The following is a 5,510-nucleotide window of genomic DNA, read 5'->3' as shown; positions in this document are numbered from 1 at the left end:
GGGACGCGTCCACAGGAGTGCCGGGCAGCTGCGGCATGCGGCCCCGCACCGCTGCGGCGTGGAGCAGCGCGGAGCAGCCCCGGGGCACAAGCTCCGAAACCCCGGCCCTTCCTAGCCGCCTCGCAAGTCCACAGCCCAGAGCTCTGCGCCAGCCTGATGCATTTCAGTGGGCTCCTTCTAAAACTGGGAAAGGAAGAACACACACCATTTATGACTCAGGCTTTATTTTCATTCTTAGATGTTATTTTTACAATACATTTTCAGAAGTCATTAGTCAGTGGAAGATAGATATATTTAATTAAAATTTTCAGCATTACTAGTACTTTTTATTTGGATGTTCAAGTCTCTGTGCTGACAGCAGCAGAAAAGCTCAGTACCACTGAGTGATAAAATACTTCACAAGTGCCTCTCAAAGAAATGGTGTCATGGATCTAGTTCTGTAGGCTTCCATGCTACAGAAACATCCTCTTACGTATTGTTTGGAGCTTCCTGCCACAACAGACACTGCAACAAGGTCACTTACAAATAAAACTGCTTTTTATATTATCATTTGAAGATGTATAAATAGGGAGTATTAGCTCTGATTTTTTTTCATATTATTTATTTTTTTCCCTTATGTATTCTGACATGCTGAAGCATTTTATGTACCCAAACTGAACATAGCGCTAGCGTCAAGTGACTTAAAGCAAACAATTTAACTTTTACACTGATAGATATCAATCTAAAGATCACAAGAAAAAAAGAAAACAGCTTTACTTTTATTACTGCTAATTTAATTTTTAATTATAAAAAGAAATTAAGACTCAAAGCTAAAATAAGCCTGGAGCTTCAAGCTATGAACATAAGCACCATCTTGAACTCCTCCCAGTTTAGCAAAGGGATAAGCTACCACATAATTGGTTTCCTCTTGCAGTATGTTAAAGTAATACAAAATGTTTCTCCTAAAAGCTTCAGAGGAGTATTTTTTAAGAAAAGAATCAGTTAGGCCAACTTAAAACCAGGAATCAACTGCTGACACCTTAGGAAACATTCCTGAAGCAGTGTTTTGAAAGCTCTAACACCCTCAAGGTTGAGGGCACGCCAGCTTACTGTAACCTCTATGCACTAACAGGACATGAATTATTAACCATTCTGCCATGGTGCCGAGCAGCTTCACATCCCCAGCCACCACCGCGTGTCTGCAACGGCCTCCGCAAAGCCTGCGGTGCTGCTGGAAGGAGAAGCCCAGCTCCTCCCCGGGGCTGCCCCTTACCTCTCCGCTTCAGCGAAGACAAGGCTGGCAGGCTCCTCAGAGCCGTGAGGCAAGAGCCTGGCCAATTCAGCATTGAAAAAGCAATAAAGTACTTGGTTATTCCCAAAGAAGAAAGAATAAAAGATTCAACGTGAATACTTAACACGACCTTTATAGCAAGAATATAAGAGCTGGCTTTAAAGTCCCAGGGTGTTGGTGAAGAAGGGTGCGGCGGTTCAGAAGGGGGAGCAGCGCGGAGCCCGCGAGCGTGGCCGCTCTGTGTCCCGATGCCGCTTTGCTTTAAAAGACAGGTAAAGGATCCCTCAGCAGCGCACACGTCGCGGGGAAGCGATGGCAGCATCTTCCCCGTGTGCAGGAGAGACGCCTGCATTTTTTCTGGTGGCCTCTAGGGTGATACAAAATGATACAAAATGGTAGAATCTCTTGCTAAACTTACTTGCAGGTTGGTTTGAAACTAACAACAGTAACAAAATTTGTCTTGGTCATTTCCAGGCTGTCACTCAGACACAAGAGAGGGGAGGGAGAAAGCCTGTCATCAAGCCATGGATTTTTAATTCAAATGATAAAACTAAAACTTAATCCTCTATTATTTTTTTTCTTTGAAGAAAACATTGTCTTTAAAATCCTCATTTCAGAGGCTATAATGTGCATTCCGTACAAGTCCAAAGTAAATCACCACTTCAAATAAAAGTCACCATGTCAACTTCTGTGGGTATTCTTTGCAGAATATTAGTATTCCAGATTTCACAGGCTGACACAGTCTGCCAGGGTTCGGAACTACATCACTCCTCGGTCCAAGTCACTCCTCGGACACTCTCTTGCTGGAGCGGATGGCTCCCGCCGCGCACGCTGCAGCCCAGCACGTTCCACCTCAACGCCAGGCGGTGGCAGAGACCAAGGACCCGCTCCCTGCCCCGCAGCAGGGCCAGGAGCCCCAGGTGAGCGCGGCAGGGAGGGCAGCTCACCTGCCGGCACCTCATACCACGAGCAAGGAGCTCGCGAGGTCTGCGTGCATCTGGAGCGGGATGTTCTATTCACATGCAAGAGCTAAAAAAAACCTCTCCAGTGCCATCCGTAACAGCAGAGACACATACTGAAACCCCTTCCTGGAACTGCATCAGCAGACATTAATGCAGGGAGGTACCCGAGAGAGACAGAAAATGTACACTGCACCAGCATGGGCAGGACCAGCTGCGTTTGGAGCTCCAAGATCAACTATAAACATACACACCACCTTCTAAACAGATATTACGTAGTGAAAGAACCTCACGATTAAGCCTTACAAAAAACACTGAAAATTTTCATATATTGCCTAAAAAAAAAAAAAAGAACTTTTTCAAAAGGTTAACTAAAAATTTGTGCTGTGAACAAATGTGCATTTAATACAAAGGGCTCAGCAAAGAAGGATCATCCCACAGCATTTCAGTGCTTTTCAGCAGCTCCCAAGTGAATGCAGTTGACACTTGTTGCATGTTCACCTATGCTCGGTGTGTCATTCTATTAGGGGAGCATAGTCAACAAAAAACGTGTCAACTACTTCAAAATATGTGCATTATTACTAGTAGTTTTTTTAAAAGAAGCTGAGACAAAAAGCAACAATGAAAACCACAAACCCAGCGTCTGCAGTAAATGCTCTTGCAGGTCGCTGATTCTGCACAGGTTTCAAATACTACAGAGGGACGAAAGAGGAGGAGGGAATATTTGCTTTAATGAAAATGCCTTTTATTGAAATTAAGAGTGGAACATTCCCAATGGCTTTCACTTCTTCAAAAAATTCTTGTAACTGAAAGAAAAGTATCTCAAACTACAACCAGGGAGACTAAACCATAGTTCATGGAATCATAATCACAGCATATCATAATCACTGAATTCACCACAGGTTTATACAGGATTAACACCTCTTAGTGCATCTAATACTCCTTACCACAGTCTACATTTAAATAGTCTAGGAAGCAAGACATCTGTGTATATGATTAGAAAAACTATTTTACTACTGTATCAGACTTCTTATGATTTCAGCTGTAGCACTTATATTTAAAACTCCTACCAAAATATAGTACATAGAGGAACAATTCCATACGAAGTTACTATTTTACAGAGTTGACTATGCTCAATATTTTTGCTTATCCACTGTTTATTATTTATGATGGGCATGCTTTAGCTAAAGGTAGCAAATTTTGAAGAACAGATTGTATATATCTAAAATTGCAAGTATCTTAACAGTTATGCCTTAGAGACCAAAATAATATCAAGACAAGCAAATAGAAAAAAATTTAAACAAAGCAAAAATTCAGCTAACAGCAAATAATTAAACGTTAAACAAAGAGGCTTAGACAGACAACAGAGCTTACCCAACTAAGCCCTTAACAACTCCCCAACACAAGCAAATTACAAAGTGGGAAAGGAGAAAGGGATGCTAATAGCAAAGCACTGTGGCTAATATTCCAGATTTTGCTGAAACAGCTACTGTAACATACTGAGACCATAAAAAGTTTCAATTAGCGAAGAGATTTTGCCCATTTTGCTCTAGATAAGGGGTGATGAGTCTCGCGGGCAGGGGCAGCACCCTGGCTGCGCGGCACGGACGCCCTCGCGCAGCCCGCCGGGTCGCGCCACGCGCCGCAGCTCCCAGCCAGCGCGGCCGAGCACCACGGGCTCTGTGCTCGAAACGTGCATTCAGTAAGGCAGCCAGTGGCTAGTTCATGACACCATGCTCGCCAGGCATCTTAAGCCCAGAGAATCATACACACAAAAGGATTTTTTTCAGTTAAAGCAGCACTTACAACAATAAACAAGAGTAGACAGGAACAGACTGGTTTACACTGAATTTTGTTGTTTCAGTACAGATTAGCATTCTCCCAGTTTGTTGTTTCATCTGTCTTAAAATGAATTCAAGCGCTTAGCAAATGAATGGAAGTCTGTCTACATCTATAAATTTCACTGGAAGATCATTACATTTTCTTCCTTTCTAAAGGAAGAAACAACCGAAATTTCGATGTCCTCTCCCCCGCAGCACAGCCCAACCCAAAACAAACACAGGCTCCCATTCCTTATTCCGCGTGTTGCTCATCGTATAACATGCAGCCCAGCTCCCACTGTGCGGAAACAAAAGGTCCTACATTTCGAAGGGCAGGCATAACATGCAAGAACTCCAAATACATTATTGCCATTAAAACAGCGTGCAGTATATTGAGTAGGTCTGTGTTGGTACAAACTTGCTTCTGAAATGAGCAGCCTAAAAGAGAAGATAACTGATCAATTACTCCTGTGACTAGCCAGTAATGACACAGAAGCGGGGAGCCGCAGGAAGCATGGCCAGGGATGGGTAACACGTTAAGCAGCAGCAAACGCGTGTCACGATAACCGGGCGCTTGGGAACCCAATCAAGAGCAGTCACCTTCCCACTCTGAAGATCACCTCAACTAGGCAAGGCAGAGGAAACAATGTGCAGAAAGCAAGCAAAACCAACGAACGAGAGCAAAAACTTCTTACAAAAAGTAAAGGTTAGTATCTCATTCCTGGCTGTTTCATCCATTAGACAACATGTCATAAAGAAAAACATATTCTGTACTGATAAGGCACAAGTATTCAATAAATAGATTCAAATATTGTAAATAGTATCTATCATGCAAACGACACTGAGTTTGACAGCCAGTCCTGTATTTGATAGGCACTCTGCCTGCAACTCTGATGTTTCCCAAAGAATCAGCGCAGGCCGCGTTCTCCCGCAACAGGAAAGGGGATCTCCTCCACACCTAGCCGGGATCATCCCACGAAGGCTACGGGAAAGTACTTCTGTTTAAAAAGCTCCAGTTCTTAACTCCTAACAGATGTTGGCAAGCTCAGTTCTACAATATACATAATAAAGCGAATGACAAAGCCTAGGGCCTTTTAACACCAATATACAAAGACACGTTTTCTTGCGTTACTGGAGCCTAATCAGTACCATGTCTTCTAAGCTTATGGAAAAAATCATCCATGACTCAAGATAACGGGGGGAGGTGGAGGCAGGCGAGTTAACTACGCAGCCATCACGCCTAGCAGGCGTTGGGAAAAATCTCCATCACCTCCAACGTAATAAAGAAGTTTGGCATCTACGCTTGTTGGATAAGCCGCATCCACCTAAGCTTTAAAATAAAGGCAAAGCAGATGATCTCATTTGCACGCAGGCAGCAGCGCCCGCCCTTGGGGGCTGCTGGGGGCGCGGGCCGGCGCGGGGCCGCGGCGCCCGGCGGCTGCAGCGCGGGGCTCGCTGGGG

This window comes from Nothoprocta perdicaria, unplaced genomic scaffold (genome assembly GCF_003342845.1).
Source record: "Nothoprocta perdicaria isolate Ctin4 unplaced genomic scaffold, notPer1 scaffold_50, whole genome shotgun sequence".
In the NCBI taxonomy this organism is placed as follows: Eukaryota; Metazoa; Chordata; class Aves; order Tinamiformes; family Tinamidae; genus Nothoprocta; species Nothoprocta perdicaria.
Note: the sequence above shows the minus strand (reverse complement) of the source record.